Source organism: Leiobunum rupestre, chromosome 5 (genome assembly GCF_980474605.1).
Source record: "Leiobunum rupestre chromosome 5, qqLeiRupe1.1.hap1, whole genome shotgun sequence".
Taxonomy (NCBI): domain Eukaryota; kingdom Metazoa; phylum Arthropoda; class Arachnida; order Opiliones; family Sclerosomatidae; genus Leiobunum; species Leiobunum rupestre.
In genome coordinates, this window is record NC_143388.1 from 6,114,165 (window position 1) to 6,141,093 (window position 26,929).

General features: G+C 35.9%; 1 protein-coding gene across 1 annotated transcript in view; it reads right to left on the reverse strand.

The window, feature by feature from the left end:
- The window catches only part of LOC149943402 (uncharacterized), a 118,156-nt gene extending 94,146 nt beyond the window's left edge, over positions 1-24,010 (reverse strand). The window contains exon 1 of the mRNA XM_090175312.1: positions 23,649-24,010. The gene's annotated coding sequence lies outside the window, so the exon portion shown is untranslated. The remainder of the gene's footprint in view (positions 1-23,648) is intronic.
- Between the last annotated feature and the right edge of the window lie 2,919 nt (positions 24,011-26,929).

Consider the following 26,929-nt stretch of genomic DNA (forward strand, 5'->3'; position numbering starts at 1 on the left):
TTTGATGTTTTTAAAACTTTTATATATGTATCGCGTTAAAAAAACATCAGTTCGCTCAATTAAGTCTAACTTTACAGTGTTCCATTTCTAATTAATATGTTGTCTTATAACAGTCTCTTTGCTAATTTATATCTCGTCATTGCGTCAACTTTGCTGGTATTGAATCCATTACTTGAACAGGTTATGGGCCCAACACGCTTCCATTGCGCGCCTCGATGTCTTGACGATGCCGATGACTGATACGTGTTCCCTATTGCGACTCCTGCCCAGCTTTATCCTGAGTTCAATGGATGGTCTGCTACGACATGACGTTGAAAAGCTGGTCACTCCCAAGAACTGGAGGAGCTGAAAGTGGCAGGTCATTGACATTCTCACGATCCAAGATGTCCTGGACGTCGACACTGGTGACCGAGTGGAACCGTTAGTTCCGTCTCCTTCGGAAGACACATCAATGGCCACGCACGCCACAACCAATAAGAAGTTCCACGTAGCATTCAAAACTGCCCGTACCATCGTCTGGTCGTCACTGTCAAAAAAGATCCAGGATATGATCACGAATTGTGACACGCCTCAGGAGATGTGAGACAAGTTGCATGAGATATTCGAGCAGAAGTCATTGAATTGACTCCGCAAGCTTCTTGCACAACTGATGAGGGCAACGAAGTCATCAGAGGTTGACATAACCACACATCTAGAAGGAGAAGAAGGTTGCATTCGATGACTGTATCCTCACCGCTGGTAATTTCAAGTCGTTACCACAAGATGAGTATAGAGAATTCAGCACGCTATGAGACACACTTCCCGAAGAGAAGCAGACCTGAGCCGAATTAAAGCGTCTTCTCATCGGCTGTGCAACTCGAGACGAGGGTGCGTTCGAGTTTTCGAATGGTCTAGTGGCCCGACGGACCTGCGTGGAGCGCTCTGACGGAAGGAATCATTGGGAACGTCGGAACAACCGAAGACAGAGATGTTTCAATTGCCAGAAGCTCGGGCATGTCTCGAAGGATTTCCCAGAACCGAGGAAGGCGGAAGTAACAGTGGTAGGGACAGCAGCTATGGCGGAAGTCTCTTCACATTAAACGGCTTAATTGCTTGCACATCTGTTAAATGGGCTTGGTACTTTGACTTGGGAGCACGCTTCGAAATTCATTCACATATGGAATTTTGACAACAAGGCACAAATGCTTGCAGACGGTGAGAGATATCGGGAAACCTGACGACGTACCTCCAGGAGCGGCATTGAGATCCATCGGTGTACCTCAAGACGTGGAATCGAGACCCGTCCGCCAACCACTGGAGGAACGAGCTGGCGACCCAGTTCTAAGGGATCGTTCAAGGTTAGAGAAAGCTTTTTCATACACCGTTTGTTCTTCGGCGAACTTTCTTGGTCTGTGACGTTGTAGCACGAATAGCAGAAGTAGCACGTACAAGTTTCAACGCCGTCAAGTAGCAGACTTAGACGATTAAAGAAGAAGTCTTCATTGAGGGCGAGTGTTGAAGTTATTACGATGCAGACTTCATTTTACCGGTTAAAAAACCAATATGCATCACTTAACAGTTTTCTCAATTTAGTCTAACTATACAGCGTTCAGTTTCTAATTAATTTGCTGTCTAATATACAGTTTTAATTTTAATTACTATCTCGTCATTGCATCAACTTTACTGGTGTTGAATCAATTACTTCAACAGTAAAATTACAACAAAAAGGATGACAATATTGCTAATTCTCTAAGCAAATCTTAGACAACCGAACTGAGTCCTTGGGAGTAGTTTATTTCGCTACGGGCACATATAGACATTAGGGGCTCTGTGCTGAGCTAAACCTTGATAACGCAACAACTCAGTTTAGTTATAATTTAAATTAATTGTCACATTTAATAGCCTTATGTTACTCATTCTCTGTTGCTAACCTATTATATTTAACCAAATTAGACATACCATCCTATTATTTCACCAGCTTTAATCAAGTTTGTTTGAGAATAAAACTCCAATATTTTTAACTTTGTGGACAAATTCTTCTACAAGAAAGTCTGGTGTTTTAACATTTTTTTAAATTTTAAATGCAAAGCAAACTTCTTACTAAAGCAAAAAGAGAAGAATCTATTTAATGAAATAACTGAAACAAGAGTTTTTTTGACCTTTTAAAAGTCACCCGTGAAGACAATATTGCCGATTGCCTATTGACGCGAAATAGTCCCTACGTTAATGGAACGTCTGCTCCGCCGACTAATCGGCATCGTATCTAACTAGGCGTTACCTAATAGGCGAATACAGCCGCGGGTCCCTCTCCCCGAAGGGTTTTTAAAAAGCGCCTTCTAGTGGCGGGTCCCCCACTCCGATGTATATCACGTCCTAGTCGTATACCGTTCCGTTTAATTACAACGTGAGTCATCGGATCTGCTGGCACCTAGGATTAAGAGGGGATCATCGAAAAGATTAAGTACAGTAACTGCGGGACTTCGAAGCTTGACGCGCTGTCCTTACTTTTAATTACCAAGATGCCCCCCCCCCCTCGTGACGAAACGGGACCGAAAGGAACCCAACTCTATAATTAAAATAGACCCGATTCCAACACGAAAGTGTATCTTATACGTCATGGTTTATTTCGCGCAGACTTTACCTCTCTTTTGCCCTTAGGTTAAATAGCCGCTCATTATACATGTAGTTGAAAAAAAAAGATATTGCTAGAATTAAATACTTTGTATTGTCTTGTTAGAAACAAAGATTTTTCACGTAATTAACAATATTATGCTAATGAGGGGAAAACATCAGCTTAATTAAATACCAAAAACATTCGTACGTGGCTATTTTCTTTGTTTTATATTAATATTTTCAAACAGCGTTATTACGATTTGATTTTGCTCTAATTAAGTTGGGGAAAATAATTAAATAGACGAAAATTGTAAGGTGCATATGAAGCAGCCCCTCAAAATTCGTGCATTTTATCGTGTAAATATTTCATTGGTTAAACGCTTTAGCGCCTGCTGCCGTCGGAAGGGGAACGTTCAGCGTAAAGGCTCGTCCAATGCAATTTGTACACAACACTGCGTGCTCCTTGTGTTTGTTGCTCCTAGGTGAGAGTAAGTATGTGACTGTAGTAGACGAGCGGTAAGACACTCTCAGATAATCTGTACACCGAGTTCGTGCATTTAGCACTGTTAAAGGTGCATATTTTCAAGAGTTCGAGAGTTCCATTTAGCACTGGCAAAGGTACGGCAGTGTACACCGAGTTCGCAGAGTGTCTTACCCCTCGGTAGTAGAGATTGTTAGTTTTTGATTTCGTAAACATAAGCCTGTACCATTCTAAATTCGTGAATTTCGTAAGGTTCTTTTAACCTATATGTTATTAAGGAGGCCCCCTCAAATCGATTGGTGGGCCCCTAAGTTAATTTAACGTAAGCTATAGCCTGTCTCACCTACCCCTAACGCCACCCCTGTAATTGTTTTTCTCAGATAAAGCTTTGAAAAATAGTTGGTTATCTTTCGCTAACACTTTGGTAAAATCTTAACATGAGATATTAAATATTTATTTTTGTAGATTTTTATTGGGTTCCTAAAACATCTAAGCTCCAGGAAAATTATGAAGCAAGTTCATAATTACATAAGTACTGCAGTTTAGCTATGAAATCTGTCCTTCACTAAAATACCCTTTCTTTTACTTCGACCCTTCGTGTCTAAAAGTCTATCGCAGAATGTAATATTTCCGGTTGGTCAGTTTTCAATGCAATTCATACTCAAGCCAATCAAGTCAACTACGTTCGACATTCTTAAACGCATTTTTTGCGTTTTTGCCGGTTTTGCCGGTTTTAATTTTTCAAAAAGGAAAAACGGCGCGATAGCGAGAGAAGACGCAAAAAATCTCGGTTAGGCCTAACAATGTTTTGGTGCCGACGCAAAAAAAACCATTGTAAGCCTTGGTTTCCACTAGACGTACAATCGTTTTCACGAGTGTAAGGAAAAATACATTATGAAGCGTCTTAGTGGTAACCAAGCTTAAGGCCTAACACACGTTTTTCGCCTTGACGCAAAAAATCTCCGTTTAGGCCTAACGTAAGTTTTTCGCGTCGCCGCTTTTCCCATCGTGTTGTTTTTGCCCCTTTGAAAACCAGCCTTTATAAGGACCATATAAAGGGTAACTTGCATGTCCAGGCTCTGCACTTTCTAGCGTGTCTCTGAATCGGTTATATAGAATCGTCTATTACCTTCTACAACTCAAACTATCTATATACTTCGCTAACGTGCCGCGCTACTTCGAGGGTGCGAGCTGAAGGTTCCAAGCCTAAACATAAACAGCCGGAATTTCACATCGTTACGAAAAGACTGATTTATGGAGGTCCTCAGCAACAGCGGCGGCCAACGAAAGTCCTGGTTAGGGCATTCAGTGTCGAAAACGCTGACTCGCAATGAATTAAGCTTCCCTTCTTTTCTTTCGGGCTGGGATGAAAAGGCTCTTCCCGGGGTTTAAGAAAGAATTGTTATTCCACAAGAATTACCCCGTTTTCTTCAAAATTGGCGTTTTTTTCGCTTTTGTCCAATAAAGGAGCTTATCGGTTTTAGGCACCAAATGAGCTTACTGCACTTTGCTTTTGGGTTGCGTCTACTTTTTCCTACCATATGAGAGATCCTTTCGATTATCAACAAATAGTTTATACTCATTTAAGTGTAAAATATTTATAGAAATGGAAAGTTCCTACAATTTTAGTCTAATATTAAATCTTTTTTCGATATTTTGTATAAATACCGAATAAGAGTTTTCTTTCATATACCCTTAAGGGTCTTAAGTATTTGGTTCATATACCCTTAAGGGTCTTAAGTATTTGGTTCATATACCCTTAAGGGTCTAGAGTATTTGGTTCAATTTTTGTCATGTTACTTCTTTAGCGGCTCTGATGTAACCGATACTATTTTGGCATTTTTCCAGCTCTAAGATATATATTGCTTCGTCGATAAAGCCTTCAATAAATTCCTTCGCGTGAGCTCTTAAAATTTAGAAAACCTAGTTGCTTAGTTAAATATGTAAAACCTGACTCATGTATCGCTTAAAAGTGTAAACAACCCCTTACAATACAGTGAAATAAAGATATCTAATTGATAACTTTAATATTCCTTTTATAATATTGTTATTTTTTTAAATATACCTTCTTCGTGTACGTTATCTTAGCTATGTAGAAACAATTGGGCTTATGCTTGACGTTAAAAACTTTTCCAAACAAACAAAAACTGGAAAAAGCCCAATTTTTAAAACCAAGCAGTAGTCATAGTTGAAAATCATACTTCAGTAAAGTGACGTAGTGTTTTAAAGTGTTTGATTGGTCTATCCAGGAACTAATTAGTTTGAAACAACATTAAAATTATAATGGACCTATTCGTGTGTAGTGAAATTTACGCGTGTTTTATTGTAAGTCACTTAATGTTTCTCTATTAATAGTTTGCGCTGTAGACGTTATAAGGCCCACACCTAAGTTTCAGAGGAAGGTGCACTCTATAGAAAACTTGGACCAAAATGTCACAGGGGAACGATGAAACGGAATGATCATTACCCTTATGAATAATTCACGAGTTTTCTTTTAGGAAGCTACTGTTCTCCGATGAGTAAAATTACGCTTAACTTTCATCTGGTCTTCGAGTCGAGGAAGATATTTATCGCGTATATCTAAATTCCCAACTGCAAATCTATATAAATTCCGTGAAAATCTAAATATCTAGTTAGTTTTGGGTGAGGCTAATTTCGGTAAACGTTTATAACTCTTTTCTATCTCACAGTGTGCGGTTGAAAACGAGCTGGCATCTAAAAAATAATCATCCTCGTTATTAGAAGCTCTTCGGGACCTTGGCTCTTCTCTCGTCATTTCCTTAATTCGATGGTATAAAGAATATTAAACCGTGAGCTAGGCCTATGCTTTCGCAAAATAAAATAACGCAATTCCGTATTTTTTTCGTCAGGGAAGACGCGATAAAAGAACAACAAAAGTTTAAAGGAATCTTAGCGAGGGACATTTCCATAAAGACCTGAGCCATCAATGGTGGGGGAGGCGAGGCATCTTAACGCGGCCCCTCTGGCTCAGTCGCCATAGAGGTTTGCAGCGCCGTGAAAGGCCAATTCGCTATTAAAGAACGCTACGCGGGTTTCGTGGTCTTATTGTCTACCTACTGTCAAGCGACGTGAGAATTTTGATTTCCATTTCTACTCTTCTAGGATAAATGTCGTCTTCCAGTGGGCAGCGAAAGGAAGTCTACAGTCGGCTTTTCGTTTACATAAGCCTAACGAGGCGGCCGCAATTTTTCCCGGGTCGAGAAAGAAAGAAAAGGAAGGCTGGGGCCACGCGTCGAAAAAGCGGCAAACTCCCAAATTCCCTTCATTTCCTACAGCCGCTCGCTTTACTAAATCCGGCGTCGTAAGCCACAAGTCTACTGTCGCGAGTCGCGTTCGAACCGACTGTCTTGCTGTATGAGGAATTGACTTCATTCTACCATTTATTGGCGAGTTTATCTTCAAAAATTAAACGAACTATCCATTCTAAATCAAAATAATGGATGTTTATTTATAAATTTGACAACGATATTCTGTAAAGATCAAAAATAACCAAAAAATCATGAACTGTCAAAAAAATGTTGTTAATTTTTCGGAAAAATAAAATGCAGAAAAATTTCCAGAAAAGTTTCCGCAAATCGGAAACATAAAAAATTGAAACATAAGGGTTTTTAATTTTTTTTAAATCTTTTTATCGATATAAAATGTCTAATAACAGTAAACATACTACAAAACATTAGTAGTGTTAAGACCTTTTCACACGAGCCAACTTTTTAAATCAAAATGCTGAGTCAGCAAAAATGGATCAGTGATCCATTTTTTTATCGCGCACATTTTTGGTGGATCAACTCATCGAACTTTTATTCACACGAGCCAACTAGTTGACTCAACTCAAGTTGACTCATCTAGTTGGATCAAAAAGTTGGCTCGTGTGAAAAGGCCTTTACATTGTTAATCAGTTTAAAGCTAGTCTAGGGGTTAGGTTTTACTTTTAGATTTGAAAAAATGGGGCGAAAATGCCGCTTTATTTAATTTTGCAAACAATATTAGACTAATCATAGAATTAAAACTTTTTTTTTATTTTTTTCGGAAAAAAGGCAACGGTCATTTTCCGGAAAATTTTCCAACTTACAACACTAATCAAAAATGACACTGCGGCTGTGCAGAAGAGGCTGCTATCGAAATATCAAATTATCGATAGAATTGGTCAAATTCAAAATCGTGGCGGTCTGTAATGCCAACATAAGTGATTATAATTAAATGCTTCGACATGCGGTCGATGGTGCCAATTTAAGTCTTGGGCACCAAAAATGAACGCTTAAGCATTTAGTTTATGATTTGACTAAAATACCGGATATAGCGTAACATACTGCGACTACTTAAAATTGAACTTACTCAATCGATAGTTTGATATTTCGATATCCGCCCCTTCTCCACATGCGCATTGCCATTTTTGACGGATCGATATTTTTTTTACATTTGTAATTTTTACAGAAGAGCCTTTCGGAACTTCCGAGAGAAATAAATTACTAACCTTACGAAGTAAACATTCTCTATATAGCAATCGACCTACATTTAGTTTATAACTTCAAAGTGATAAGGCAATTAACATTTTCCATATCATAGGGAGAATGGTTATTAAATATTTTTCGTCTTTAACCGGCGGGCTTTATAGATGCAAATTTCGCTAAAACAAATTCCGTACTCGTCGAGAGTGTGAGCAGGTCGATCGACCTTATTAGGCCACCATCAAGTTACGCTCTCTTCATTATTAATTCGTTCGACAGCTTCTTGCAATTTGGGGGTTGGATCAGGCGGCCGCCAAAATCGAGCTGCTTAAGCGATTAATTTTGAATTTTAACGAGGTCCACAACACCGGAACCGGAATACGTAAAATTTGAGCTCTCATTATCACCTGGCCAAGGCCTGGGCGCTTGATCGACTATTCCACTTTGTCACCGGTGAATTTCCTCTCTTAGATGTTGTCCCAGCTAATTCCGTCAATAAATCGGACGCGCCTCTTTACCGTGTCTGCCACTGCGAAATGTAAGTCCTTTCGTAGATCCGAAGATTCTATACCGTACTAATCTAATAAGACGTTCCCCAATTGTCGTTGGCGATATTTTCACTGGGATTCTAAAGTTGCCGAAATGATTGAAAAAACGTGGGACTGAAAATGTTTTCATCTGTGTAGGGGAATGAATTAATTTTGTAATGAAATGATATTCAGTTTGTGGTGAAATTTTCGTAAAATAAAGGGGAAAATATAATTTATGAAATTTCATAAGTATAATAAAAAGGCAAATATAATTTATAAAATTTTATCTTTCACAAAATTGAAATTTTATTTTAACCATTTTTGCTACATTCTATCACCAACAGACTAAAAACATTTCATAAATTTTTTATCAGCTAGGCTAATACCCAAGTTACGACCTTAGGCCTATGTCATCAAGTGACGTTTAAAGCCATTAGTTCAGGTGGCCGGGTTACAATGCTTAGGAGGGTGGTGGCCAGCCCTGCATGCCACAAGAGCCCACTGCTCCCTACTCTAACTATTACCGTGAACCTCAACAAGTTAATGCTTAGTGGCTCCAACGGCTAACTGATTAGGTTATTTAAGTCGTTATCTCAGATATTTAAAAATAATCCGTTAACCAGATCAGGTTAATCTCATATTTTCCTCTTTAACCAATCAAATTCTCAGATATCTGAATATAATCAGTTATACAGATCAGGTTAATCTGTTATATTTTTCTCACCGAGCAATCTGATCTCAAATTGTATGTAATACATTGTCCCAAATAACCAATCTGATCTGATCTGCTATAATTAATCTCAGTAGATTCAGTTAGCTGATTTGTACGTTTAGTACATATATAACATATATTTTCCTGTGGACAGATAAACAAAATAAACATAGAATAAAATTTTAAATTTATAGCTAGAAGGAATTTGAAATCTGCAATGAAATCATAATACCTTCCGGTTTAAACTATCTGGTTTGCATCCATATAAACTGAGGTAATAATATCTCCAGGTAAATGCGGATAATTTATCTGACTTATTTACTGAGCTCAGTAGAGGTCGGGGACGGTTAATCATTATCCATGTTTAAATGGATTTTTTTCGGGAAAAAAATGTAAACAAAGAAATTTACCGGTTAATATTTCGGAAAATGATTAAAAAACATGTATTATTCGTAAAATTTGAGATTTTTATCGAAAAAAATGTTGTTTTTCAGATTAATTTTACAAATTTATCAAAAAATTAAACGGATAATACGGATATAAAAATTATTTGATCAAAACGTTTTACGAATAATTTTGAGAGCTTTATCTATTGAATAAAAGTTATTTTTTATTTTTTATTTTTTTAAAGAAATGAATAAAAACCACTATTGCAATAGTGGTTTTTATTCATTTCTTTAAAATTTTAAATGTACAGGACAGTTCCACAATATTTGAATAAAAGTTAACCATCCCCGATCTCTAGAGCTCAGATAACGCAGTCTTTATGTGATAGTCGGTTTGAAGCACTACTGTTGCTTAGGATACATACTTAAAAATAAGAATAGTTTTTCAGTTATAAATCAAGTAAAATGTTTGATTATATACTGTTTTGTAGACAGAAATGGAATTGAACTAACTATGCGTAAAGTTATCTTGGAATCGTTAAAGCGCAAAGCGTTCCTACGAGTAAAAACTTTCAGTTTCCGATCGATATGTTTAAAAGAGACGGGGTTATATATCTTTATGGCGTTATGGTGTAGACTACGGGCTCACTAAGTATTTAAGTCAGGTTGAAGATCGTTATCGAGCGCAAACTTAACTTTAATCGGGAAATTTTTCTCTTCCAGGACGCGACGTCAATTTTAAGCTCGATTTGGTTCCGGAGAGCCCCCCCTTCCCCCACTCTACCAAAAAAAAGCAATCCATAGTCTTTGAACAGTCTTAGTAGAAGGTGAAAACGTTGTTTCTCTATCTTGGCCTTAAAGACCGTCTTCTTAGCCTGTTTTAACGGACGTAAGAGAAAGTATTATTATCGATCAATATATTTTCCCTCAAGCCATATGATTGTTAAAGCTACGCAGACAGATGCGATCGGTTCGTCATTACTTTTGGCCCAATAAACGATGAACTTAGTAGACCAATTTCTCTATAAAAAGAGTTCTTCATTACGTTCTTAAGCGTATAGTTGATTGTGTTTGATAAACTTTCTTCGTGTAGACAAAAATAATATTTCAACTTTCCAATTTTAGGCTAGTTTTAGAGCATATTATTCGTACCAGCCTTCAATTCCTCTAGTTTTATTTAAAAACAAGATTATCAAAACCTAAATCTTCAATAACACAATAATTCTAAACTAGAGAACATTGTTAATTTTACGGGAAAATTAAATGCGAAAAACATTCGGTGTGGAAAATTCTCCGCAAATCGGAAAAATAAAAAAATAAACATATATTACTTTTCAAAGGATTTTACTCTAGACTATAGTTTTGCTTTTGGATTCGACAAAATGAGGCGAAAATTCCGGGAAATTTAATTTGCGAACAATATTAGGCTAATCATGGAAATAATCTTTTTTTCATTTTTTTGGAAAAATACGGAGAATTTTACGGATAAAAGGCTTCGGTAATTTTCAAGAAAATATTCCGACTTACAACTCTATTCCAAACAAAGTGACAAACCTGATTGAAATTCCAAATTTATAAAAATTTAAGAGATATTTTCATTTAATAACTTTTTGAATATACGAGGTTATTAGTTTTTTCATTAAAAACATTAGTTATTTAATTTTATTTATCTTTCCGAACGCCAAATTACTACTATAAATGTCTATCAACAAATGAAAATTTAAAACAAAATTATCACTAATGAAATTCGTGCTTGACTTGAAAGTATAGACCATATTATCGGAACAAAACTGTCATAAAAAGAGTGTAAAGTGCTTATTCGAACAATTATAAATGACATTTCTTTCTGGCTATGCCTTTAAAATAAGCGTCCATGGTTGACCCAATACGTAATGGCGTAGTTATCATTGCATATCGAAGATCATTGATTAGCGGAGCTCAAAATTGTCCAGGAAACTGAATCGATTTTCGTAGCCCCTACTTCATTCCCCCCAGGACTCTCGCTCTTCTTAATTATTAATTCAATTAATTTTTTCTCTCTCGTCCACTTTTTCTTTGCCTCGGCAATCTTTCGCGTTAAAGTACGCGAGAAAATTATCTCAACTTTTTTTCTTCGGTCTCTTTTATAAAAATCGATATATTAGGACTGGATAGGACCCTTTTTTCAGCGAGAACCGGTATACACCATGGTTGGCCGATTATCTTTTCCTAAAGGGGTTACGCTGTGTGTTGACCTACGAGCATCAGGGCTTGTAACAAGCATGAGCGGTAGAGCCGAACAGTTTTTACCTTGTTGATTGAAGAACAGATGGGTATAATGATTTCAAACCATTCAAAAGGATGAGATACGCTCTACTCGTGTGCGGTAATGTCAAAATTAAAAGATTTACAAAACGGAGAACAGACCGAAATTGAGTTTCGTATTTAATTTACTTTAATAATGATTTGTTTTTGGTGATATCACGCTTTTTATAGTCATGTTTCGTAAGTTACTATAGTGGGAATTCATATTGTCACTAGGATTGATCAAAGTATGCCATAAACTCTTACTCTTTTTACGTAAGAGATTTCGGATATTTTTAAAATATTTCTTTCTTAAATAAAGAGAACTTCGTATAAGAATAAAAAATCTACAAGTTTTGTATTTTTAAGGATTTTTATATACAAAAGCTATGAGAGTAAAAATCTAGGACTTTGGATTATCTTTGATTTTGAATTTTTAAAGTTTCTTTTTAAAAGGGTTATTGGAGTTAATATCTATGATTTTGAATTTTTAAAGTTTCTTTTTAAAAGGGTTATTGGAGTTAATATCTATGATTTTGAATTTTGTAAAGTTTCTTTTTATAACGGTTATTGGAGTTAAGATCTATGAGTTTTTTCATAATATATATATAATTTCATAAGAATTAGCAATGGGGCTAGTACTATTTAATATTAAAGGATTTCCATTCCTTATCTATGGAAATCTTCTTTAACCAAAGCTCTATAGATTTATAACCTTAAATTCAGAATCCTTTAATAGAATTAAACTTAGAGATACAGTTAAATTTGATTTTACAATTAAGGACAAAATATTTGAAAATAACTGAAATGGAAACCTTTGATTTATTATATTCCAATTGACGCACTGGTTGTCCGTTATAGCAGGCCATACAAAACAGTTTCCCACGCATTATATGAACAAGTTAAATCCATTAAAAATGACTTACGTATTTCGATAAATATTTCGGTAACAGTAAAAAGGTTTTGACATACATATAACCCCGTAGCGCGCCTTATGCGAAATTACACAAATCGTTCCTTCTAATGATCGTTTCACCATTGAAAAATTCAAAGAGGCTGACAGTATATATGATTTCGTCGTTCATGTTTGCGAAATCAATAACTTGGAAATTTTAATATTGAAACAAAATATCTATAATAGATTAAAAATGGAAATTCTCAATGCATATGGACGTCCGAGGCTAGTTCAGTGGCCACCATCTGTAATGGATTATGCAAATAAAAATGCATTAATTCTCTCGAAACGGTTTCTACAACATTTCCATATTTCAATTATTCGGCATCATGGAAATGAACTTTGTCAGAATATTGGCTATTTTCGCGTTTTGACTGTGGCTCCCCCGTTTCTTTAACACTCTAGTCGGATTCTTAAGAGAGCGAGGTTTATTTATTCTTTGGTAACTTCGAAACCTTTGGCCGCTAAGTAAACTCTCTAGCTCCTTTCGCTATTATTGGAAAATGAAAATATAACAATATCTAATATTAAAACAAATATTCGCGTACGTATATAGCTTCGTGAAGTTTGTATATATTGAGTAATATAAATAAGATTTACCTAATTAATTTTTCAAGCACCCAAAAAGGATAGGGTATTTTTTTATCAGATCGTTGGCTACATGACAATTTATTACTGTATAAATTAATAGTTATTTGTTATTTCAAAATGAATTCGTATTTTCGTATATAGAGGGTTTTCGAAGTTTTTCCGTTATATTGTCATTATAGGGAAAATTATTTCTCAGAACAAATAAAACTTCGCACGTAAGACTTTCAAATTTAAATAAAACCGTAATTTTATAATAAATATCGTACTCGTGAGAAAAGTGTCAAAATAACTCTGCAAATTTATAAATTAGTCTGATAAAATTAGCCAATAAGTAGTCCATTATGAAAAGGGATAATAAAGCTAAACCCTAAACAAATTTGAAGAAATTTAAAAACTTACTAATAGCTCGTACCGATAGGTCTTCGAGTAAACAAAAAGACGCGAAACTCGGACCAAATAGATCTTCGAGTGAAAAATTAAATTAAAAAAAAAGGTCTACCGGTTTAATAGTTTTTGAAACTCGCTGTTTGATGAATTTCGTCGCGAACTATGTTTTTGAAAAATCAGTCAGGTTATTAAGACATATGTTATACATTTTTGATAAAACTACATTTATTTAGAAAAATGCAACTTCGTGACGTAATGAAAGAACTACGGAATGACGTCATCTTGAAAAACTAATTTTTGCGATTCTCAGCAAACAGATATGTTAACTGAACCGAATTAATAATTTTAAAAGATCGGATATCAGCTTTTCCACATTTACGCTCAGGTATTTTAAACCCGAAACTAATCCGAACTCATTGTAATACGACCGATGAAAGATAATCAGATTTTAGATTCCTTACAGTTATTGATTTTACATATCTAACTATTAAACTCCTTTAGGAATTTTATTTCTGTTTATTTGATATCAAGAAGACTTTTGGTATATTAAACGTATAGTCAGATAACTAATCAACTAACTGAATCTAGTACAGTGGCGTAGACAAGGGGGGTTTCCGGGTCCAACCCCCCCCCCCTTGGGCCTACCTTTGACAGTACTAAATTTCCACCCCCTTCTCGACTCCCCTCTTAATATTCACATATTTCGACCCCCCTGGAGGAATTTCTGGCTACGCCACTGATCTAGTAGAATTAATTATGGCAGATGAGTTCCAATCGGTTACTTAAGATAATGATTCAAATTCCTGGGTAGAAGATCTGACCTACTGATTACATTCGAATATCTGAAAGTTACTACTTGAAGAACCTGAACCGTTGACCTTTGGAAGCAATAGCTAACGGGCTCTAGCGACTGAATTGCAAACTAAAATTAAGGGTCCTTATTGAGGATTACTGAGTTTGTCGCTAGTGGTATCTATCTAGAGCGTAAGGATAAATTATACAGTGAAGTATAAGTGCGCGCGTTTGTTTAATATTACGACAAAATCAGTTTAATATATTCGACGTCGTTGTAATGGGTAGCCGCTCTACCACGTTTACCATTTAATTCCGACCGCTTAAATCCCTACTAAACCCTAATCCATCAACTCCTTAATTATACAACAAAAATGTCATATTTAATCCTTAAGCATTCCTCATCCATTAAATAAAAGGCAGTGCTGACTAAACTTCCATACGTTATTAGACGTATATAAAAGCTTACTTGTTGAACGCGAGCGGAATACGTATCAAAGTTACACGCCCTCTAACAAAAATACAACGACTTGAATATGAAAAAATAAAACACAAAATTTCTTCATTCGAAAAATCAGCTTCAGACTAGACAAGTGGACTTGTTCGGTATAAGCGATTCCTCGAACCAAAATATGCGGAATATATAGAACCTAGTCTCGCCGTTATCCAATGAACGACCAAGTAGGTTCAGAAATCTATGCCTAGACACAAACATCTTTATTTTTTTGGAAAGAAAATTCTAGCCCTGGCGGCTAGTCTATTATAACTTATCTCTCATATTTTAATGTCGTTTTCGGCGATTTTTTCTAGCCAGTTTCCATCGCGCTTTTACTCCGCGTAGAGTCGCCGGCACTTTACCGCTTTTTGGAGTTTCATAAATAATTCAGCCACCGCTTCTGGGTTGAAAAAATAAAATCAAGAACTTAGTTGAGGGGGAAAACTCCGAGAAACGAGAGGTCGGAATTTGAGGGCGTTCGGGGGAGGCACAACTCCTCGCGTTGGCCTCCGCGTCCTTCATATTTGGAAGACCCTATACAGTCCGCGGGGCTAGAACCGCGATGAGCAATTTAGGAATGTCTTCGTCTCTAGTTCTTCTTTTTCCCGCCGTTTCTTCCCAATTGTAAGTAGAGAATAGACCACTTAGAACAACCGTTTATTTAACTCTCTTTCCCGTTTTCTGAGAGTCCCTTTTACTTTCGAGAAGGTCTTTTTCCATTTTCTCAATTCTCCTTCGTCGACCGGCACTCAAGCAAATTATTTTCGATAATAATGGAAGATAGCTCGGTCAATTATTTGGTGCTTGAAATAAATGCCCTCACGTTGTGTTTTATCTCTTGTTTTTTTTTGGTGCTAAATCGAGCAACCATAGGCAATAGGCCCAACAACTTCCGAAATGTTGCGAAAAGAAATGTTTGATAAATGATTTCGGCCTTTAAATCTTTCTTATCGGACCGTAAAATTGGTAGAGTTGCGTAGTAGTATTTTAATCCGTCTGTATTGTACGCGTTTTTCATTTAAATTCGCTTGATGGAAGGTTTTCAGCGAGTTCACGCTATAAATCTTTGCCATCATTAATCTTTTATTGAAGTTAAAATTTAAGTACTGATAATGATTCCAAGTTGAAAACGAATTGCGCTTTATACAAAATCTTTTGAAGTTGTTTAATTTAACAATGCATTTATACTTTAGTTTACAATGGCGAAATTCATGAATTTACAATCTAAATAACGTACTCCAAATGCAAATTTAAAACCGGCTTATTTATCAACTACAACAAGGTCGGTCTACAACTTTGTTTCATTATCAAAATTCAAAACAACCGCGAGTTTCACGTTAGAGTATATTTCCTTACTTAAAGGGATGACTTTGCTTAATTTAACTTGGAGAATATGACTATGTAATAAACTATACACCCCAACTCGCCAACACTCAACCTCCTAGAAACGATTTCAAATTCGCAACTTTCAAATCTGTCGAAACTCACTCGCTTTTCATTGAATCTTTTGATACGGAAAACTTTTAAAGTGGAAGAAAACTAACCAGAAATACTCGTCTATTCGACGTTCAATATTTAATGATTGTCTAGCTCTCTTTGAAATACGTTAGGAGTAGACCAAACAGCTTGGAACGTTCCAAATGTTGTTCATTGGAAAAATCGTAAACGACCAAGGCTTACCAGCCCGTTCTCATTAAAATTTTAATTTTATTTGCTTCCATCATCTCGTTATCTTTGCTTTTCATCCATTCAGAGGGAAAGAGGAGTTTTCATGAAAATACTCGTAAATACTGGATGCACCTTATAAAGAGAATATATATATATATCTTTACCCAAAAGCGTAGTCGGTTTAAAATAAATTGCTATCAATGGCGAAAAGACTTTCGGAATTATCGTGAAAACATTGAAAAGAGTAACTCTACCGTAAACTCTACATTGAATTAACGAGCAAATGTGTGTTGAAAGAAATTCCTTAATCTAAAATCCAACTAGCGCGTACAATTTTCTACGGGGAATATTTTGACGTTGATTATTTTATACCGAATAAAACTAGCTGTTCAAAGTTTTTGCCGTAAATTGTTAACGGAGAAAATTCTTTGACACGTAATGAATCTTTAGACGTAAATAGGTATCTTAACAGGTTCGTATTTCGACGAGGGTATTCCAAATATTTGTTAAGCGTCAGTTGTTTTTGCAGTCTTCGCTAACGATCTTAATTAGGAAGCTTATTTAGAAGATTTTGTGGACGTAGATCTTTCTTGTTTCTATTTCAATTAATATTTTTCGATTGAATCTATAGGATGCTTCTAGTAGTAAAGCTGTTTTTTTTTGTCATTCGTAAAAGTTATTTCTTAATACGGAGGCTATGGTAAAAGGATTGTCTGTAATTCCGCAACTGGAATTTCAAGGCATTCAATAAATTGTATTCGATATTTAAATAATATGGTTGCATAATGCCTGATTTAATACTTTTACTTATCGTGCATAAATTTAATATATAATTCAAAGTATTTCGAAATTTTGCGTCCTTCGATTCAAACATGGCGTGGTTGGTTATGTTAATACACTCGGCAACATATTTCAGTAATCAGAAAAAGGATATACGGAGAAGAGTTGGTTTATGCAAAACTGAACAGGTTATACTTAATTGAATCAATGAATATAATCATAGACAAAGAATGAAATTAACGCAACAGTTTGGGAAGGTTTTTCCCACGAATAATGAATTAATGCTAGCTTAAGCGACCCTCTCATTCAATTATCGGAATAGAATTAAAATCAAATTTATGATAGAGAACCTAGGAAAACACCGCGAGGAGCACGTAACAGTCGTTTTCAGGGAAATTTCATTCTTTTCCGTCTGGAACTCGAGGAATTTAACACGAAGAAGAAATTCGAGTGAAAAGCCTTTATCAACTGACTTGGCTTCATTTCGCCGGGAACAAACTCGATCATTTTAATTAAGATTTCGTGAAGAAGCCTTTTTAGGACTTTCATACAAGCAGCCTCCACACCGGCATCTCGGCTCCTTTAAAAACGGTCCGCGCGAGTAGCTCTCGCCAGACCTCCCACTCGAATGACGATCGGCCCACTACATTATGGATCGATAATGTCGCCGAAAGATGGCCGTCTCTCCCTTCTTTCGGTAGTTAGCTATTTAATTAATCAAAACTAAAGTTCTCTTCGCGGGCCTCCGGGCTCGACTGGTTTTTCCGTTTTTTCTCCCGGAATGGCCGTTTTTAATCAAAGCCTCTCTTAATTAACAAAGAATATTGGCTGGTCGAGTTGAATGTGTGTTAAAAGGGACGGATGATTTGGTGGATTTATGTACCTCTAGTTTTGCGAAAATTAAATACAAGCTTTCTTTGACTAGTAATTATTTCAATCAGCTTAGATTGCTTATAGCTTTTTTGGTCTTGAATAAAAATTGTTTCATTGTCTATCAAATAGTCCCAATGTCAAAGCTATTAACGGGATGGATCCTTTGGGAGTAAAGGGAAGTTAATAATATATTTGTTTGATGTACCTCTAGTTTTTCGAGAATTAAATACGAGCTTTCTTTGACTAGTAATTATTTCAATCAGCTTTTTGTTTTTGAATAAAAAATGTTTTTGTCTTTAAAATTGTCCCAAAGTCAAAGCTATTTACGGGATGGATCCTTTACAAGTAACGGAAGTTAATAATATATTTGTTTGATGTACCTCTAGTTTTTCGAAAATTAAATTCAAGGTTTCTTTGACTAGTAATTATTTCAATCAGCTTAGATTGCTTATAGCTTTTTGTTTTTGAATAAAAAATGTTTTTGTCTTTAAAATTGTCCCAATGTCAAAGCTATTAACAGGATGGATCCTTTACAAGTAGCGGAAGTTAATAATATTTCCGTTAGTGAAAGAAGTACCCAACTTTGTCGCAGGCTTGAGTCGGGTTTCAATGAGCGAGTATTTCACCCCAATGAATACTTATCTCTAAGACATATATAATTAACTTCCGCTAGCAAAAGCAAAAACGCGGAAAGGTAACTAAGAACTATGAAAATATTAACCTAAAGTAACCTTGGAATAAAATTGCCTTAGTGTAAATTATGATTGATTTTATCGTATCTAGATTAGGTTCTAAAAATACGGTGATAAATTTCGCAAATTATTTGTGCCTAAAGATGGTAACTGCATAAAAAACAAAACAGTCTTTGGGATTTGGTCAGCCCGTTATTAATAGTATAGTATTATTAGTAAATCTAACCATATTTCCCCAAAGGATGAAAATTCTCTATGTGAAGAATAATTTACCTTGCATCATAAGTTTAATCTATAAGATTTAATACCGAAATAATGGTATAACAGACTCCATTAAGAATCAAAGTATCTGGTGGAGAGTTACAATGGCTTATATAGCTATAATGAGACATTTGTATTTTCGAGGTTTTTACCAATTTAAAAATAACTGAAGCCCAGAAATTTGGAAAACCGGTATGAAAAGAAAACTGATGGCTGTAATTAGTCGTTCGAAGATGTATCGAAACAAGTTTATTTGCGTTCGATTAAGCCGAAGTAGTTAAAAGGGCAAGAAAGTCGTTGAAGCGTAGCGTCTACGCAAAACCCCGCAATCAAAAACCAAACCCGGGTGGTGCCAGCCGCCAATTAAGCGCTTTATATTCCCCGACGGCCCGAAATTATTCTCCGGGAACATTAAAAATAACCGCTCACCGTGGGTAATGAAGTTCTCAATTCACGACTTAAAAAAACCGACCTTTACTGATATACTCGGTGGCGCCGCGGCGTAGGCGCGAGGCTCTTCTAAGATTGACACCCTGCTCGGCTTACTTCCCGCCCATTCTCTTCGAAGGGTCATCTTTCCCTCAAGAATGAACGGAATTTTATTGTTTGAAAAGTTTGGACAGGCTAAAAAAAACTCAGTGGGGCGAGGAGGGGCGCTTCCCCGCAACACGTAAGCGCTTTTACGCTGCTAATTAGCCGCTTTCTTTGGCTCGAGGATATTTATTGCTTCATTATGAGTCGGAACGTGCGATACAACGAAATTCGTAGCTTTGGTCGGCCCGTTAATCAACCCCGCCGTAGAACGTCGATGAACGCGGTGCAGTCTGTACCCGCTTTTGTCTTACGAAGTACCTTGGTGGATTGCGTTACTAGCTCTTTTTGAAGGTAGCGCTTCGGCACCAAAGAGTTCATTTAATACCTGAGAGGGGGACAAATGGGGGAATCAAATAGTACTTATAACAGAGAGACGAAATTGCGTTTGAAATTTTTCCGCCATCGTCGCTTTGTGGCTTTCACACGTTCAGAATATTTTAATGAAATCTTACAGGGATTACAATCGCTACATTTTTTGAAGATTTGTTTGCGTACTAATATAAGCTGCTGAAATTGCTTTAGTCCCATTCGACCGAAGGCGGTTTTTGAGGTGTCCCATTCGACCGAATTCCGCCGAAACGTGCGGTTTTTATGTGTCCCATTCGACCGAACGCTTTTATGTGTCCCATTCGACCGAACGCTGCTATATAAATTGGCTTTTGCTATGTTTTCAATTTAGTTACTGAAGTCGTTTGCAATGGAGCGGATAGCTAATAAAGGAGGGTATTTATACATCAATAATAATTATTTATTCCGTCTTAATAAAAAGAAAGATACAAATTGCTATTTTTCTTGCCGAAACGCGATGTGTAAACTAACAAGGAGACTACCCGAGGTGGTTATCACCGATTTTGTTGAAACTCTGAGGTTAGGTAGACCTTATGGTAGTATAAAAATTGCCAAAGGGAAAAATTGCAATGGGCTTTCGTTTTCCCATGAAAATGTTTTTTACCTCTCAAAACAAAAAATCTCCATTTAAAAAATTTGAAAAAATTAAATTTTCAAAACTTACCCAAAAAATGAATTTGACCTATTTTGGGTAAAATTGATCAAGGATTTTGGGTGAAATTGATCAATTTTGGTGAAATTGATCAATTTTAGTAAAATTTTAACAAAATTTGGGTAACCGAGAAAATCCCATGCTTTTTTAAATGGAGAGGTAAAAAACATTTTGGGTTGCCATAGGAAAACTAAAGCCTTTTGCAACTTTTCCCTTTGGGAATTTTCATACTACCATAAGGTCTAGCTAACCCCCGAGTTTCAACGAAATCGGGGATAACCACCTCGGGTAGTCTCCTTGTTAGTGAAAAAGTTGAAAATGACTCGGAAATTTCCACTGTTAAGCTGTCTTAGATTAATAATTACACTTTGACATTTACGAAAATGTTCTTACCACTTCTGTACAAATCTTATAGAAATTTATAGAAAATCTGGGATTTTATATTTATAGACATTTCTATGGAAAAGGATTGGAAATATTTTTTGTAGATAACATTGTTATAGATTCTATAGATATTTTAATTGGTTTTCAATAAGGTTACACTAAAATTTTTATAAAATTTATAGTATTATTTTTTTGTATTCTGGGAAATGTCCAAAAAATTTTTAAAATATATTTTAAAAATGTAAATTTATTTTTAAATGGATATTGTAAAATAAATTAAAAAAAAAACACTAAGATTCTATAGAAATTTATATAGTTTTAACATTATAGATTCCATTATCATTTCTGTAAAATTTCTATGGAAATTAGAAAAGTTTGAATTATATTCTGAAAAATATTTTTTTTTAAATCTCAAAATTATTTAGAAAATGTTGAAAAAAATTATAATGGATTTTGGAAAATCCATTTAGAAAAAAAAACATAAAAATAATTTTCGATTTTTTTTATAACACGTTTTAAATTGAGTTAAAGAACATATCTTGTTTAATACAAAAACAGCATTTTTTAAATGGGTTGAAACGCTTAAACATTCCGGAATATATTAAAACCATTTAGCATTAAATATTTATATATATATAAATATTATTTAAGTTAATCCAATGCCGTTTATAATTTATCATTTTGCAAAATAGATTTATGTATATTTATTTACAATAACGTATAAAATAAAGTAAAAATATAATTTATCGTAAATATATTTGGGAAAATAGGCAACGACTATTAAAAGTTAAAATCTCTTTAATTACTCAAACAAAAAGCGGGGAAGATTCATTAGTACCGCCATATTTTATCCTAATTGAAAGCGTTCGCGTTATTTTTCGTTTTATATTCTGTTGCTTTTGACAAAATGGCCTTCCCCGTTACGCTGCTAATCGTTTCTAATATCGGCCAAACTGGACTTTTAAGTTGATTACGTACGACCATTTAATCTTCGTTATCTCGGTTTTATAATTAGACCGTTTACGAATTTTTAGCGCGTGAACTATTGAAATATCGTAGCTAGTCAAGCCGCGTATTCCCAATTAAAATATTCGGGCTCTAATGAGCTAGTTGGAAAAGATAATATGGTTCTGGTTTTACGACGGGGATAAAAAATCCCAAAAAGCCGCTTTTATTATTGTAAAAGCGAAGAAGCCCTCTAACTTGAATAATGAGCGATATTAATACAAGGAGGAGAGAAAGTATATTTTTTCATAACAAAAGCGTCGGTAGATAATAGCGTTAAATGCGCTTCGAGTGAGTCTAATTGGGGGATATTTGGGCTCGGACGGATTGTGGCCGGAAGGGCCAATTTTGATCGGTGAATCTGCCAGAAACAGACGAGGACGACAAAAATTCGCCACTGAAATAATTACGTATTTTCTTTTAGTTATTATTGCTCCGATTACGTATATCCGTAGCCTAGAAAATTAGTAATTATTGGGGCGTGAATTGTAACGCTTGTATTTAGCTTTCCCTAATTTGCATTGTCACGGCATAAAATGGGTTAATATAGAAACGAATTAAATATGAATTTGGTAAATTTGTATTACGTTGTTTCTTTTGGCAGCGTGAAAGTATTATGATGAATGTAAGTAGGTTAATAATCCGGACGAAATCTAGATAATTCGAGATGATTAATTCTTACAGTATTAATTAGAATTATTTTTAAAATTAAATTAATGGTAAATTACACATTTATTTGACCAAAAACCAAGAATAATTATCAACTTATATTATTTTCGAAATTTTTTGAAGCAACATAGTTTGCGTATCAAAAATGATATCCATTGCCTGGATAAAACTCAGAGCGTTGCGTAAACAAACGTCTAACGTCAGTGAAAAGCCCCCAAATTTCTGACAATGAAAAACTTTTTATGTACATTTAATTACCGGAAATGTATGGTAAAAACAACCTTAGGAGTTTCAAGATATACTCTATTCTTATCATTAGAAATATCGTAAAACCCATTTATATCATTTTAGCTAATAATAGTTCGCGAATACGCTTGACTTCCTCCGCGAAAACACATTTCAAATTCTTAAGCCTTTTAATTCATCAGATGCACACAACAGCTTAATCTCTCAAACTAAAAGACGCCTTCTTGTTCGCGAAATATGTAAAATCTATCAAAATTGCGCTGGCTAACTTTAATTGTACGTCAAAGAGAAAGGGTCAACCTGATTAAGAGGTCCTCCCAAACAAACCAGCTAGACGCCGCTGCAGTTCGTATAACAAACTAATATCGAATATTAACCACTCGAATCGATACGCGGGTGGACTGAAGAGTCGTAGGCGGACGTTTGGTTTCGTATCAAATTTCGGGGTTCGCTAAATTGGCGTCCGCGTAGAATCTTTGATCTGGCACCTCGCGTAGCAGCGCGAACAATTACCTTTTCAATTAAGCCAGTCAATAGGGCCACTAATTAAACCACTGAGGTCGAGTGACTGGCTGATGTAACGATAATCGGAGACGCGCGTCGCTGTTACGAGCAAAAATAGCTTGAACCCTTCGCACCCTGATCATTGAACCGTCGATACGGTACGAGTATCATCGCGTAACTCGAGTGTAAAATCAACAACACGTCGGCTGTAGCGAACTAAAGACAGTTTGGCGGTGGAGTTTACGCGTAAACAAATCGTATTCTAAAACGCAACATGGAAGGCTAACTCGAACAAACTCACCTTGTAAATCAGTACCCTATAAGACGGTCGAGTAGTTTACCCCGAGAATCGAGGTCAATTTCGGGTGGTCGCTACGGTACGAATTGTCAACTTTCGCGTAAGTGGCGAACGAAAATAGCGATGGTTCGACTATTGACCGCAAACACCGCGTGAAGAGTCACACAAAAGTTGGCGAGTGACGCGATATTTTCAAACGTTCTGTTTATAAAATATCGAGATTAGAATCCGAACGTTATTCCAGATGCTCGAGACATTCGCTCCGCGTTTATTGACGCTGTTGAGGGTTCGAAAATTGGCCGCCGCTTCGGCAATCTTTCATTCGAAAGAGGAGGCGCTTTTCACGAACCGACCTGACTCGTTCGGAGCTCCGTCTGCGACTGGTGAGGGGATCCGGAACGTCGTTGAGAACTATGGCCGAGCCCGAGAAGGAATGAGAAGGGGAAGGGGCTCTCTCTTCGCTTCAGTCTCTACTCTGAACGGATCGTTACTCGCGATACCTGCAGACTCTTCGGGTATCTGGGCAGCGGCGCTAACCTTCATTTCGCGTCCCCCGTCGATTCTCTTCTACGGCAAATAAAATCGAAAATGGCCCATAGTTAGGATATGTCCGGGGCACGGCCGCTCTTGTAAGGAACGCGTCCGGCGCTGGCTGGGCCGGGGAAAAATTTATATTTAGAAAGATCGATAGCCATCTCGGCTAGGGTTGAAGACCGCGATGCGCTATTCCGTAATGGGACGAAATAGTTCCCAACCTAATCAGTCAAAAGTATCCAAGATGGTCCCCGACATCGTTCCCGGCTCTTTTCCCTTCCTTCAAAACAAAGAGGCTCGGATGGGGTTGTTAAGATCTTGCTCTCCAAGACGAAGGACGGGCCAGAGATGAGCTATCGGCCGGAAGATGTAGGTCACGCGTTTTGACGGAGGTGTAGAGAAGCTCTGCCTTCCTCGCACCCGTCCGGAGAGATATTGATTCATAGCTCGTCCCATTATCTAGATCAGCGGCCCTAAATAATGCCAGTTACAGGGTCATCATGCTACTGCGGCGCATAGTACGGCGACTGTCCTCAGCCACCCGCTAATCCGCCCTCCGATATTCCGTGTAGATTCGAATGATTAGTATTATTCAATTTCATTCGCGTCAGAGGCAAGAAGACTTCTTGTTGTCGAATATTGCCTTCCAAGGACGGAATGTTTCGAAGGGTTGCTCGCTTCGTCGTGTCATTAACGGTTAATAGCGGCGTTGTGTTTGTTCTAATTGAAACGCGTTTTCCGCGTAAAGGTCGCCGTGTTAATGGGATGAAGTGATTTCAGAAACAGAGGCTTAAGAAGCGTAATAAGACACTTGCCACGCTGTTCAATATTTTCTTCTGATGATGTCGTTAAATATATTGAAACGTTTTTTATAGTTTAAAATAAAAAAGATTCGTTGCATTTTGCAAGAAAGAAATGAAGTTTTCCGAACCCAAATAAAAATAGTTCAATTGGCCCTTAATCTAGATCAATTAGATGGTTTTAATGCGTTTTATAATCTGAAAAGGATTTTTAAAATTATAAGCGCGCATTCAAAACCACGCCTGTGAGATTCTTCAGATCATTTAGAATAATCTCCATTTTAGCACAAAAAAAGCAGAAATCGATTACTTTATTTTTAAAATCTTTAGTAATAATATTTTTGCGCGTAATATTAAATAAATAGTAACCACAAGAAATGACTTGGAGTCTTGAGTAACGAAATCATAAGCTATTAACTAGAATTTTTTGGTAATCATTCTTTCCTTAAAAATTATCCAAAATCAACGGTAATCAAATCATAAAGTTACGCAAAATAATCGTTATTCCAGAAAAGTGAAAGTAGAACTATTTTAAAGAAGAAATTATGGCATTAGAAACTTGTATTGGCTTTCAATAGCCGTTGTTCCTTTGGTACAAGTGATTTGGAGGATGGTAAGGAAGTTGGTAATACTTTGTAAAATCTATTTATGCTGAAAAACACAAGTTGTCGATAGCCGTCGAAAGAGAGAGCACAAACCAAGTAATGTTTTATTATACTAATTGTGTTTTTTAAGAGATGCCTGGTAATTCGTTTGAGTGCACATGATGTAGAAAGCAACTTAATATAAACTTCGTGAAGTCGCGTGAGCTTCGTGATCAAACGTGTATTTTGTGAATATCCTTCGGTTTCGTAATCATACCTGAACTTTGTGCACACGCGAGTGATGTGAAAATGTGTTGATTTCCTAATAACGACTTTAGGTTGTGATTAACTTTGATTTTCGATATCACACATAAGCTTCATCATCATCAGGAAGCGATTTGTTGACCACTCGTTAGTTGCGGGATCACACGTGAAATTAGTACATACCGTTTGTGATCAAGCCTTAACTTTATGAATACCCTACATTGAGTTAAATTATCATGCGTAAGGATTTTGAATTTTTTTGATAATGTGTTCACTTCGTGTAAATTCGTAATCTTCATGAAAACAAACCACACTCTCACAAAAAGCCTTGAGGTAAAAATTCATTATCGTTAAAATAATACTTTAAAGATTTAAGAATAAGTGCAATATTAAAATTTTTAACACAAGAAATTTCAACAAATAAATAACACATAGTTATTGAAAAAATCTAATTCAATGTTTGTAATAAATAATAATAGTTCTTATCCATTTGATATTTAAAAGAATCCTGTTTCTTTTAGAAGTTTTGACCTTGTTTTATTATCATTCATTACTAATAAGATGAATTAACACAACAATTAGTTGAAATTACGGCAAATCATATATTTTTTCAAAGTTAGCAAGTTATAGAAATCACAATTTTTTTAAATTTGCTTAATAATTCCTTAAACAGAAACCTGGTGTTAAAACTTTTACTAGTGAAGTTTCCTACAAAAAATAACAAAGAGTAAAGCAATAGAACTTCTCTTCAATCATCTTTACATTTTTAAATATCTGTTTAGGGCCTCCTTTAAGATAAATTAAGGTCTACATTTCTCCACATACTCTTGAATATCTCACGCCTTTATGACATGAGTGGCTAGACACAACACCCTTAATTTTACCATTAATTGTTACATGTTTCTGGAGAAAAATATCCCTATAAGAGCTTTTGGAACAAGTGCTTGATCAATTCGCTGTCGGAAACCATTTCATAAAACGTATCTTGTAATTAAAATATTATTTTTCTTGCGTTAGTGTTACTTGTTTAATGTCTCCCTTTTCCCCTCATCTTTCCGCTGTATCCTAAAACCGCATAAATAATTCGTAAATTGAAAAGGCT